The following is a 13041-nucleotide window of genomic DNA, read 5'->3' on the forward strand; positions in this document are numbered from 1 at the left end:
TTCTACAAAACACTTTACCTGTAGAGGCACCACCTTTGCTTGAGAGTATGTGAGCATGAATTGCCTTCGGAGGTGCACTGGGTTTGATTCTCTACTTGCATGTACCAGTGTAGCTCTGTAGACGCTGGAGGAGTAACTTCAGTTTTACACTAACGTAAGTCAGATCAGAAACAGATTAACTGTAGGGCTGTGCAAAGCTTTGGGTGCTGATTCGATTCGGAGGAGATTTGGCCCAATTTGGTGGCCAAATCTCTGAATCTGAATTGAATCAGAGGACCAATTAAAAGGTCTGAATCGATTCAGGAAAGATTCGGAGAACTTCCATGATTCAGGCAGTCTCCACCTGCTGCAGCAGGGAGCTGGACCTGGACTCTGAGCTGGTAAGTAGGGGGAGGGGCTGAGGAGGGGGTAGGGGGACCATGGAGGGACCCCTGCCAGGTACCATCCCCTGTTGCTCCCCCATTGCTGCCCCACCTGGCCCTAGCTCCGGGCCTTTTAAAAAAAGTCCACACTCACCAGGTGTTGCTGAGCAGGGGGGCGATCCCCACTGCCCCATGCTGTGTGAGGGGCTCTGTCACAAGCTCCCTGACCCCTGTATGCTGTCCCATCCCCCCCATGGCTGCCCTGCCTGCCCTAGCTCCAGCCCTTTAAGAAAAAAAACCCCAACCCCGCCAGACTCATCAGCTGCTGCAGCAGCCTTGGGGCTTCTGGGGGCTCATGCAGAGCCCCCCACGCAGCGTGAGGCAGTGGGGGTCAGCGGGGATTGACCCCCTGCCAGGCAGCAGCTGGTGAGTGGGGGCTTTTTTTTCCAAAGTGCCGGGAGATGGGGCGGGCAGGGCAGCCATTGAGAATGGGCGGTGGATGGGCCTGTGTGATTCAGAGATTAGGCTGATTTGGCAGCAGCTGAATCTTCGAATCAGATTCGGCCAGATCGATTTGGGACAGTGATTCGAATCACCGAATTGAATCACTGTCCCCTGAATTGGCTGAATCCGAATCCAAAGCGAATACTAGCCACTTCACACAGGCCTAATTGACTGCACTCAGTACATGTTGCTAGACTTAACACAGTTTGGGACCTTTGTTAGATAATATGTAGCCAGAATAGGAAAGTGATCATGTGGTGTTTCTCACATTTATGCCTTTGTTCCTTGCCTATTAATAAGCCTTCCCTCTTCATTTTGCATCTGTGCCAAGGGTGTTACAAGAATGTTGACTAAACTATAATGTAAATATGAGGTATTGCCATTGTAGAGCACTCTTTTTTTGAAAACATATGCTGCACTCTCCTTGTCACGCTATTTGCACATCCTTACAATGAAGTTTATTTTTGGACATTGTTGACAGTCATGTAACAATAATACAAAGCATTTTCATGGTGTATTAGATAAACCATGCAGATATGTAACAGAGCTGTGATGTATAGTAACTAGGCTCTGTGCATGCCCCATTGAACTCCTCAGCCACAAACTTTCGTTATGCATGTCTTACTCCTTTATCATTTTATCAGATGAAAAAGCAGCTGGTAAATAAGTGTCTTTAAAAAAATCACATGAGGAAATATTAGGAAGGCTGTGGGTTCTCTGTTAGTGACTGTTACAGTACAGTACAGTTGCAAAATGTTTTAATTATCATCCATTGTTTGCTTTTACTTATACCTCTCTGCAAATTTTGATTCTAGACTCAAGTTTCCATGGCTGAAATACGGTTTTAAAGAAGGATTTTTTTTCCCCCCATTTTTGGGGCAAATTGCTTCAGTTATGTTTGGGTTATATGTTCATGAAAGAAAAATTCCCACTTTAAAAACATCCAGAACACTGTCTATCCAGTGAACTTTAAATGTCAAACTTTGCCTGAACCTAAGCTTCCTCAAGGGGTGAGTTGTTACGTCAGAAAAGGAACTGGCTGGAAAATTACAGAATGGATGAATGTTTGAAAATGTGGGCTAAAGCACAGTAGGAATTTCACATTGCTTGGAAAAAGACCATTTAATGGATGCTGGATAAAACTGATCCACTTGAGTTGTGTCAGAGATATGGTTGCTTATACATTTGGGGAAAATGTCTCTTAATATCCCAAAGGGATGTGAAATCTAACATTGTTAGAAACTGAAGGAGAACTGGTTTAACATTTGAGTTACAGGGAAAAATTGCACTTTTCCACTTTCAAGTAAAAACAGCCAGTGTTTCAGACTCTTTGTAAGGCAGGTCTTTAGTGGGACTGGTAGTGGATCTATAATAGATCCAATAGTAGATCTATGAAAAATTTGTTAAAAATCACACAATTTAAAGTTATTTTTCTCATAAGCAATTGCCTTGATTCCATAGGGACATTCATATGACAGTGAATGAGAAGGAAGATTTTGTCAAGATGATCTGCCTTTTAAAATGTGATCCATTTGAGTTGTTAGAATGTGGATCAGTAAACATTGCATTAGGAATCCTTATTCACTCCCTTGTTATGTAAATGATGCAGTTGCCCCATTACCTTAATGAAGAGATTGCATTTAGCAAGAAAAGAGATTTTAGCAAGTTCAGGAAAGCGCTTAAGCATGTTCTTAAGTCGGTCTTTGTTCAGATAAGCGAGTAGATACCTATTCAGCATTTAAGCATGTGAAGTTTGTTGTTGTCACTAGGACTTGAGTATACATTTAAATGCTGTCCTGATTCTGAATTAGGGGATAAGTGTGCAGAAAAGTATAGGCAGACAAGGTTCTTTGGGTAAATCTGATATCTTTTTTTACACCAACTAAATAGTTGGAAAAAATGTTCTTAGCAAACTTTCAGGTTTAAAAACCCTTCTTCAGCCTGAGGAAGCATCTGGTCTAATAAAAGATATCAGTTTTACCCAAAAAACCTTGTCTGCCTATGTCCTTAGACCAAAATGGCTACAACCTACACCCTTGTAATAGAGAAGTATATAAACATGACCAAATGTGTTTGATTCTTTTCAGGTATATAACAGAGGTGGAATTATCTTGTCCTCACTGAGCAAGCAGCACTGTTCTCACAGGTACCTTTGCTGTGTCCTTGGACCCAAACCTCTATAAGCTGGGATCTGTGAGCAGGTACGCAAACTATCTCATTGTCACAGTTTGACACTGAGACTTAAAATCAGCTTAAACTCTGGCCAGTTTATGATGACTTTTCTCACTGGAATTCATTCCTAAAGGGTCTACCAACCCCACAAGCAGCTGTAGTATGTTTTCAGGGGACACTGTCTTCATGCAGGTGTCTTAAAGCAAACCCAACCATTAGCAAAGTCACACTAGTTCGAGTTGTAGCAAGAACTGTCTTATCACCATTGCCATTTATATGGCACTGGTGATGTCCTTTCAAAACAATCAATGATTTATGGCATAGCAAACGTATTTAGGAATAGGTTTGAAAGGGTCTCTTTACCTTTTTGTCTGTGAACTTCATGCACCAAGGGTTTCTAAGATCCAGTCTGCAGCCTTGATCATCCAGCCTGTGGGGCTCTGGCAGGCACACCGCATGCAGCTCATCCTGGCTCCAGTTCGTATGCTGCATGCGACATGCAGAGCATATCTAGCATTGGCTGCACATGGCCCAGGGCCAATCTGGGCATAAACTGGGGACAAGTCATAAATTAGCCCTGCATCCCAAAGCTAGAGCACAGGGGCCTGTCTGGCATGGGTATCACATGCAGTGTGTGCCCCAGACAAGCTCTGCATGCTTCATTTAGTATGTGTTCTGGACTGGCCCTATGTCGCCACATGCTATGATCTCCAGCATGTGCTGCATAAGGCATACAGGGCTGGAGTTAGCATGTGATGCCAGCAGCACACACGGCCAGTCCAGGACACACACTGCATGCAATATCTGCATCTGGCCCACAGACTGGCCCTGTGCACCTCATCCAGGTTGCAGGACTGGATGATTTAAACATCCCTGTTATACATGATTCCCAGTGTTACTGCAAGGTTGGAGCATCTCTGTGTACTGTGCCATGGCATTCATTTCATTTTATGGTCCAGGGTGTTAAGTGAAATTCCATATTTTGTGCATTCAAACTCAAACAGCTTGGTTAGACAGGCCTTTGGGATCTTACTTGCATGTATTGAGCATATAGTATTTCAGTTAGGTATGTATGGGCATAACATTTACTGCTTGGTAAACAGATTTACTGTGTGCCACCTTTTCCGTGTGTGTGCACTTACCCCACAGCAAATGAAAGCTAAACACTGGTAGCTTAGTCCTCACTGTTAGAATGGGTTAGTTTCTGCAAGCCATTTGGTAAGAATCATGTCACTATGTCACACTGGTAAAGTTTTTTTATACGTCTTTACCTTAAGGTAGTGTACTCACACTTTTTTAGCCCCTTGGCCATAATATTGAGTGACTAGCCTGCTGTGAGCAACATTGTACTTTACTATTCTTTCAATGTCAGTTTAACTTTTTAATTCCCAGTGGACATAGGCACCATTAGATGTTCTCACTAGTGCTATAAAGTCCCTCTTCATTGGTCATTCTGCAATTCCCGATAGTTAAAATAAATGTTGAGGAATTCAGGTAATCTGCTTAGGAAAGATAACACCAACCTAACCTTCTAGGGTATTGAACGCTAGTTTTGTGTGCTTGTGTGATTCTAGGTATTCTAGAATAATATAAAGAAACCCAAAGATCTTTGCATGGCATAATTCACAAATAAGTGCTGTTTGAGTTATTATTTCACCTGTTGCTCATCTGGAAATAAAGGTTGGCATAATAATTCAAAGTACCTTGAAAATCTAATTTTTGTTTTCATCAGTGTAATCCTTATTGCCGTTGTTTTAAAACTTAATTTAAAATTTCACTAGGGGGCAATCTTTCCTAACAAAGGATATTGGATGCAACGTTAGCAAGGTCATATATCTATTAAACAGAGAGAGAGACTGAGGTAAAAATCATTCTTAATTTGCTGTCCTTCATAGTAGAATGGTTAAGGTCTGAGATTTATGATATATAATGCCATCACTCTTTTTGTAGCTCATACTACTAGCAGGACAAAATTCCAGAGGACTAGGACAGCTTAATGCCTATGTTCTGAAAAAGGTAATAGCAGTCTGTTAGGTAATGCTTTCTGAACCATGGTTTTAAGCATCTAAACACTATGCTTCTATCAATGTCTTTATACGACGGGATAGCATGACCCTAAACTTGTGCTCGTTTGAGAGTGGTTGTAGTCCCATTTGTGTTGCTGCCTCTTTGTACATGTACACTTAAACGTGCCAAAAAACATGTTCCCCCTTCTACTCCTAGCACTGATACTTGTTCTGTAATTCTGGACAAATTACTTAATATTTCCTCTTCAGTTTCTCATCTAAGATTTGGAGGAGGGTAATTCCTATTTTACAAGGGGATTGATTAATTCTCATGATGTGTGGAAAGTGCTTTAAAATGGAGAAGTTTTATGGAAATTGGTAAGTGTTGGACAAAGTGGCAAAAGCCAGGAAAATTTGAGGTTAAAATTAAAGTTTAACTTTTACCATTGCGGGCATGATTTTTTTATTATTATTATTTTGATTACTTATTTAAAAAAAGTTATCTAATGTAGTTTTAGATTTCCTGGCTATTGTTGGTTTCTGTACCCACAACATACATTATTCATGCTTAGGAGCCACGGGTGATCTGCGAACATACTCTTGAACTTATCTAGATATACAGACATAAATTTAAACAAAACCAGGCCAAATCAGCTTTGACAACATTTGTTAATTAATAACAGCTAATTCTAGTTGTTATTCTAAAGAAGATTACGCTGCATTTGAAGGCTTATCTAAGACTACCCCAGCTGTGTGGTTGGTCTAATACAAGATATCATTAGGTACCTACTCAAATCGTGATTTTGCGGAAATTGCGAAATAAGATGATCTCTGCAAAATCCACAGAAAAAAAAGTCCTAAAAATAAAATGCTGGCTCCCCAGTATAGCTGGCCCCCAGGGGGTGAGAGGAAAAGGAGGGCTGCCTGTCATAGATTCATAGAAGTTAGGGTCGGAAGGGACCTCAGTAGATCATCGAGTCCGACCCCCTGCATAGGCAGGAAAGAGTGCTGGGTTCAGGTGACCCCAGCTAGATGCCTATCTAACCTCCTCTTGAAGACCCCCAGGGTAGGGGAGAGCACCACCTCCCTTGGGAGCCCATTCCAAATTTTGGCCACTCTAACGGTGAAGAAGTTCTTCCTAATGTCCAGTCTAAATCTCTCTGCTATCTTATGGCCATTATTTCTTGTAACTCCCGGGGGCGCCTTGGTGAGGAGAGCCTCACCAATTCCCTTCTGTGCCCCCATGATGAACTTATAGGCAGCCACAAGGTCGCCTCTCAACCTTCTCTTGCGGAGGCTGAAGAGGTCCAGGTGCCCTAGTCTCTCCTCGTAGGGCTTGGCCTGCAAACCCTTAACCATACGAATGGCCCTTCTCTGGACCCCCTCCAGATTATTCACATCCCTCTAGAAGTGTGGCGCCCAAAACTGGATGCAATATTCCAACTGCGGTCTGACCAGTGCCCGATAGAGGGGAAGTATCGCCTCCTTGGTTCTGTTTGTCGTGCATCTGCTGATGCATGATAAAGTGCAGTTAGCTTTGCTGATGACTTTGTCACGCTGACGACTCATGTTCATCTTGGAGTCCATTAGGACTCCGAGATCCCTTTCTGCTTCTGTGCTACCGAGCAGGTCACTTCCTTCGCTGTAGGTGTGCTGGACATTTTTCCTCCCTAGGTGCAGCACTTTGCATTTCTCCTTGTTAAACTGCATTCTATTGTTTTCTGCCCATTTGTCCAACTTGTCCAGATCTGCCTGTAGTTGTTCCCTGCCCTCCGGTGTGTCCACTTCTCCCCACACTTTTGTATCATCCGCAAACTTGGACAGAGTACACTTCACTCCCTCGTCCAAGTCACTGATGAAGACATTGAAGAGTATCGGTCCAAGGACTGAGCCCTGCGGGACCCCACTGCCCACACCCTTCCAAGTCGATACCGACCCATCCACCACCACTCTCTGGGTACGACCCTCTAGCCAATTTGCCACCCACCAGATTGTGTAATCATCCAAGTCACAGCCTTTTAACTTGTTCACCAGTGTGGGGTTGGATACCGTATCGAAGGCCTGTCATGCCACTCCCACCCCTCTCCACCAATCAGCAGCAAGGGGCACGGCTGCATGGCAGCCCTCTCAGCCAATTAGTGGAAAGGGGTGTAACTGCATCATTGACATCCCTTTTCACCAATCAGTGATGGTGTGCAGGGCCCTTCGGCCAATCTGAGGCATGGGGGTGCCATGATAAACCCACGAAAGCAGTCAGCAACCTCTTTGAGTTGGGTAGGCCCCTAGATATCACCCACAAAAATCATTGGCACTCATTTCCTAGACCATAACAGCTGCAGCGTTGCTTCAATGCTACTAATTCTGTATAGTCATTTTGTCTGTATGACCCACAAACATTACAAAGGTGGGCCAGGATCATAACATCATATCTGAAATGTGTCCATGGAACACATCTCCTGGCTCTGTTTTAGCTACAAGACCATTGTTTTGCTTTATGCCCTGAAGAGTTCTGTTGTGTTGATGTGAATACTTAAAATGTCACAGGCCTTTAATTTCATTTCTGGGAAGCAGAATGTTGTTTCAAAAAAATGAAGTACTTGTCTATCCGCTGCATCATCATAGTTTTCTCAATTCCCTCATCATCTCTTTTGTAAAAATGGCAGCATCCTCAAGTTATCTTTCTCCCTCTATTACTGTTGCCTGTAGTCCCAGTAGGTAGGAGGTGTAGAGAGTGGTTGCTTGAGGAGAGAAAGGCAAAAAACTTTCTACTTCAGGGTCCTCAGCCTATCTCTTTTGACCAGGGAATGGATAGGATTGGAAGAAAGCAGGAACTGAGTTAAGGCACGGTGCCATGTAAACTGCTCCTGAGCTGAGAGAATCAGGGGTCTTCAGCCCCTTGCACAGACTTCCAGGCTGTTGATTGGCATGAACTGAGCAATGGTGAAACTATGTCCCTATGCTGTCGAGACTCAACCCACCCTGCCAAGTCAGATTTTCTTATCTGGGGCAATGGAAGACCATGGATAAGGTTTTAAAAGCTCATAATTCCTCACAGTTGTTTCAGACGCTTGAACTTCTGAACTCATAAACAGCTACTGAGCTTCACTCCAGAGGCAAGCTGATTTGTTGTGATGGAGCTGATGCATAATGTATATTATTCTGTTGGTTGGAAATGCTTTGGAATATCCTAGGATGAAAAGTGATACCAATGTGCAAATGCTGGGTAGTGCTATTGCAGATATCAAGTCTGTTCAGCTTATAAAAAGTAAATAATTTTGTGTGCCTGAATGACACATTCAGTTTAAGCTGAAATGGAAAAAGTGAAAATTTCCAGAGTAGGATTTTGAGCAACAGTGCTCCCTCACAGCGAAAGGGTGTTTTTAGCTCTTTTCGGAAGGACTTTAGTCTCATGCTTCTAATTGAAAATAATAAAACTTGAAGGACAAAAGATTTAGGGTCTGAAATTCCCAACTTCATTTCATACAATATCATGTCACACTCCCTTAGCCCTTTCATTACATGCACAAGTTGCTCATGAAAAAAAAAAATCTCAGCGGCATGGAATTCTGGGTAAAGCGGTGAAGAGAAGCCACAGATGCTTGTATGAAATACTTCGCTCTGCAGTGCTGTCTTCCACAAATCTTCTCTTACAGTTCTGTTTCACAGCCTAGCTGAAAAGACTAGTTTAGTTTTATGGCACAGTTTATATTTTGGTTTGCATTGTCCTTTGAAGGCTCATCTGAATTGCATAATGACATGTTTGCATGTGTTAGGGAACGACTTAACCATGACATATGGGTGTTAAATGTCATTAAAGGACGCCAGCATCATCTTTGCTTTCAGGCTGTAATCGGTTCCAGGTATCGTCTGATTTTTATTAAAAGAGACTGCTACAGTCCTTGGTCCCAGCTACATTTTATTATTATGCTTGGAATGTCCTGCCAAGTTCTCCTTGTCTTTCAGTGTACATCATCCATGGTGCAACCTTTCAGCATCCAGAGACCAAAGCGGGTGTTTTCTGGCAGGCTTCTTGGGTATCTCTGTACTTTTACTGATAGAACCAGCGACTGAGGAGTTTGATTCTCATGTGGTTTTTGATGGTTAAGTGGCTGTCTAATGTGGGCAGGCAGCAGCAACAGCAGAAATTTTTCTGCTGAAATAATGTATGTGTGAAAGGATAAGTGCAAATAGAGATTTAGGATAAGTTAGGGTAAGAGCTATTAAAAAGAAGGAGAGGGATAACCTGTTGTGGGGACAAGAGGAAACTTAGATGAAGGTCATGCCTGATGCCCAGTGAAGGAAGATGGCAATGCAGGATAGGTTGCTTTCTTTAAATCAGTGAGACTCCTTCACAGCTTGATCTCTAACCTCTATGTTGCATAGGGAGGAGCTGTTTAGATAAGAGCCCAGTGGTTTTGGCAGGCTAACTTGGAGTAGATTAAATACCAAAGAGTAAATAGCTTTAAGCAAAGCAAATGAAAACTTTCGGGATATAGTTAAAAAAAACCCAAAAAAACTCCAAAAAACAAAAACCTAAAATGAAGAAATCATTCTGATTACAGTGTCCAGAGCAATTTTAAAGCGCTCTTGTTCCCTGTCCAAATAAATGCTTTTTTTGACCAAACAGAACTCTTTCCCATTGATTTATTGCACCAATTTAGATCTAGCCCTCTATGTAGAACTGTCAGTTTAGCAGAACAGCTTTCTTTCTCCTTTCAGATTTAAGCCACATGTTATGTCAACGGAGCCTTTGTCTCTGCTCAGTTATAACTTATAAATCGTCACTTTTTTTCTTTAAAGAAAGAAACCACATTTTTAATGGTCCTGTTATAGCACGGCCCAGAATGACACGCATGAAAGTGAATATCACATAACAAGTGCAATGTTTACGTAACATGAAAACTGTGATGCAAAAAAAGCCCCTGTTCCCTTCATCTTTGCGAGGGAAGGCCAACAATGTAATGTAAGGATATGGTGGGACCCTTAGACTAGAATGTCCTAGTTTTTCCCCATCATGTGGAAAGATATTAAACATACATTTTTACCTAAACCTAATTTCCTTCCCCCTTTCCATCCCCTTTTTTAAAAGGAACTTTGGCAGAGGCTCATATAATTCAGATATCCTTCCTGCCTGCCTGATTTCATCCCTTACAGAAAAGGAAGCATTCCCTTTTGGAGCTCTCCTGCTTTCCCACAGGAGAAGAATCTGTTTTCAGAGTAGCTCATCAATTAGCAATTGCTACTGTTTTAATTTCTTGTGTAAATACATGTTTACTCATGCACCAGACAACATTTTCCAAAAAATTAGCCTTCCAAAATTGAGGTGACCATCTTAAATGGGGAGCCAATTTATTTATTTTTTGCACAGATTTCTATTCAGGCAGCATCAAGGGAGTCAGCTGACTTTGTCTCATTATGATCTACCCGATTCCTGATAATTGTTCTTCACTCCAAGGGTGTTAGCTCTCTCTCCCTTTTAATGGTCTTGATGGTATCCTTTCTTTGGCCACATTGCTGTTAGCTGTTCCTGGTCTCTCTCTCTCTCTATTTCCCAGCCTTGCAGACTGCTTTTAGCTCTTTTCCAAATCCTAGATCTGCCCACGGAGTCCAGTCTTAAGCAGCAGCTACAGTTTCAGCTTTTGGCCAAGCAGCCAAGAGCTGCTGGCAATTCAGTTGCTAAAGGGTTAACACTAACTTTTGCCTGAGCTGGAAAGGAAGGGTAAGTGGGTCTCTCCCAGCTCTATGCAGCCATAACTCTGAAACATCTTTTTTTCTTCCTTCCACCTTTCCAAAAACAAGGTGCATTTTTTATTTGGGGGCATGTGGCATGCCGATAAATATAGTTTATAGCAAAGGCCACAAACTGTATGCATGGAGGTGCTGATGCGAAAACTAGAGCTGCTCCAACCAAGTAAAAGGCTTCATTATGTTAGCCTACCTAATGATTTTATATGCATACCTGGAACAGGTCTTTGTCTTCATTGCAGGCAGTAACTTGACCTACATCAGGCTAGTTGGGGGGAGACTGGAGGGTATAGTTCTCTCCGAGCTGGCAACTTGCTGGGGTGAATGCAGCCAAAGGAACAGACAGTGGTATCAGTCTCAGTTTGCATATGCTTTTGGCAGACTGTCACCTCTCCTAGTTCTTTCCCTGATGTTAATGCAGTGATTCCTTCTTAAAGTGTTGAGATAATTATTTGTTGCAATGGGAAGAGAAACCAGAATTACTGTATGTCCCAAACCACAAGAAGTCCCTCTGACATTAAAAGAGTCTGTACTGCAGTCTAATTCCTGATGAAAGAGGGATGCTAAAGGGAGGAAGAAAAGGGCCTCCTTAGGAGATGGACCATCAGCAGCAGTATGAGAAAGTAGCTGTTGTCCAGGTGCCTAAAGCTAATGCAGCTGTGGCAGGCCTGGCAAAAGCTACTGGAATCCCAGTAGATAGGAATATCTTCTCAAAAATCAGACAACCCCCTGAGTGGAAAGCTCTTGAAAAAGAATACAGAGTTCTTGGCAGTGAGTATGCACGCATTAGTTACTGCCACAGCATCCGTCAGCAGAACTTGCACGGTCCAATGATCTCCTGAGGTCTGTTAAAAATGCACAGACAAATGTAGTCTTGAGTTTAAAAAAAAGCAGCACCCTTCATTTCTGAGGCATTACTGGACACTTTAGTTTTCTCTTTATGAGCCAACACAACAAATACTTGTTACATAGACAGCTGTAAATGCAGATGTGGAACACTGGCTTTTAGTCTTCTCTTTGTTTTCAGACAGAGTGGTGTCCTATCTCTACTGTGAGCTCCTTTCTTCTGAGTGCAGACTATACCTTTGAATAACAGAATAAAGCACTGGACTTGTGGGGAAAGGACTCCCTCCAAACTCACCAGACTATCCCTCAAGTCTTCCTTCTTTTATGCCTCCATTTATGCAAACTGCCAGGTATTGTGATCAGATTTATCCCTTTCCTGGTTGGTCACTATTCTTAACCAACATTATCATCTTTCTCAAAACTAAATAAAAAGTGACAGTTCCTCATAAGAGTAAATTCAGTGGTTCCTGAATTATTTCATTATTTAATAATAAGTACTTAATTACACAGTCCAACTCTTTGCTTTAAAGAAGACACTGTATTCCTATAGTATTCTGTTATCTAATGTGTTCCTGGACAGCTTCCAGGAAGATGCAGCCAGTCACTTTCATTACTAATTCCTGGTATCAAATAGTCTTAAACCTATCCTAGAAGATGATGGGTAACCATTGTGAAGTATTTTTTATGGAATGTCTCCCCTTCTTATTTTAGGCCATTACTTTTTATGCAGCCACACTCAGAGAATGCGAGTAATCCACTTTTTTGTTTCTAACAATTTCATTAGTTAGCTTCTTTATTTTTCACACATTGGCCATATTTACTTTGCTGCTTTAAAACCCTGTTCTGCACCTCTAAACTCACTTTGTAGAAAAATTAGGCTTGAAATAGTTATGACCTTTCACCATGTTGTACTCATACAGGCTAGCATGTGTCACTCAATTCTTTGTTTCTTCTAAATCCTCACACTTGTGGAGAAAACTAGAACAGGTATGGACCAAAGGTAAAGGGGGCTTTCACTCATCTAGAATTGGTATGGTTACACTGATTTGTTGTATTGTGAGGAACAGTGAAAAATAAACAATAAAGGATTAAGCCTTTTACAGACTTTGGCTCCTATTCATGAAACCTAGTTATCATTAAGCACAATATTTAGTCACATTGATAAAAAGTTAAGAATTGCTTAAGTGCTTTGCTGAATAGGAATAAATTTAAAATCACGTTTAAATGATTTTATCAAATCAGAAACTATGGTATATGTCTAAGGGAGCAGTTAAAAGTTGTTTGCTTATTTGAATTATGTTTTTATTTTGAGGGTGAATGGAAGGTGGTGGTATGGCTAGGTGGAGTTACACACACAAAACGAGATAATTTATCACATGTGGACTCAAAACTGAAATGGACTAAAT

The 13041-nt window shown here is 41.8% G+C and overlaps 1 protein-coding gene across 12 annotated transcripts in view; it reads left to right on the top strand.

Moving 5' to 3' along the window:
• The window catches only part of EXD3 (exonuclease 3'-5' domain containing 3), a 457407-nt gene that overhangs the window by 11494 nt on the left and 432872 nt on the right, over positions 1–13041 (top strand). For 11 of the 12 annotated variants that reach the window (XR_009455884.1, XM_059715506.1, XM_019475746.2 and 8 more), the window contains exon 2: positions 2954–3067. The gene's annotated coding sequence lies outside the window, so the exon portion shown is untranslated. Of the gene's footprint in view, positions 1–2953; positions 3068–11841; positions 11986–13041 lie in introns of those variants that run through there. The other variant, XM_059715502.1, reaches the window with a different exon arrangement.

This window comes from Alligator mississippiensis, chromosome 12, assembly GCF_030867095.1.
Source record: "Alligator mississippiensis isolate rAllMis1 chromosome 12, rAllMis1, whole genome shotgun sequence".
Lineage (NCBI taxonomy): Eukaryota > Metazoa > Chordata > Crocodylia > Alligatoridae > Alligator > Alligator mississippiensis.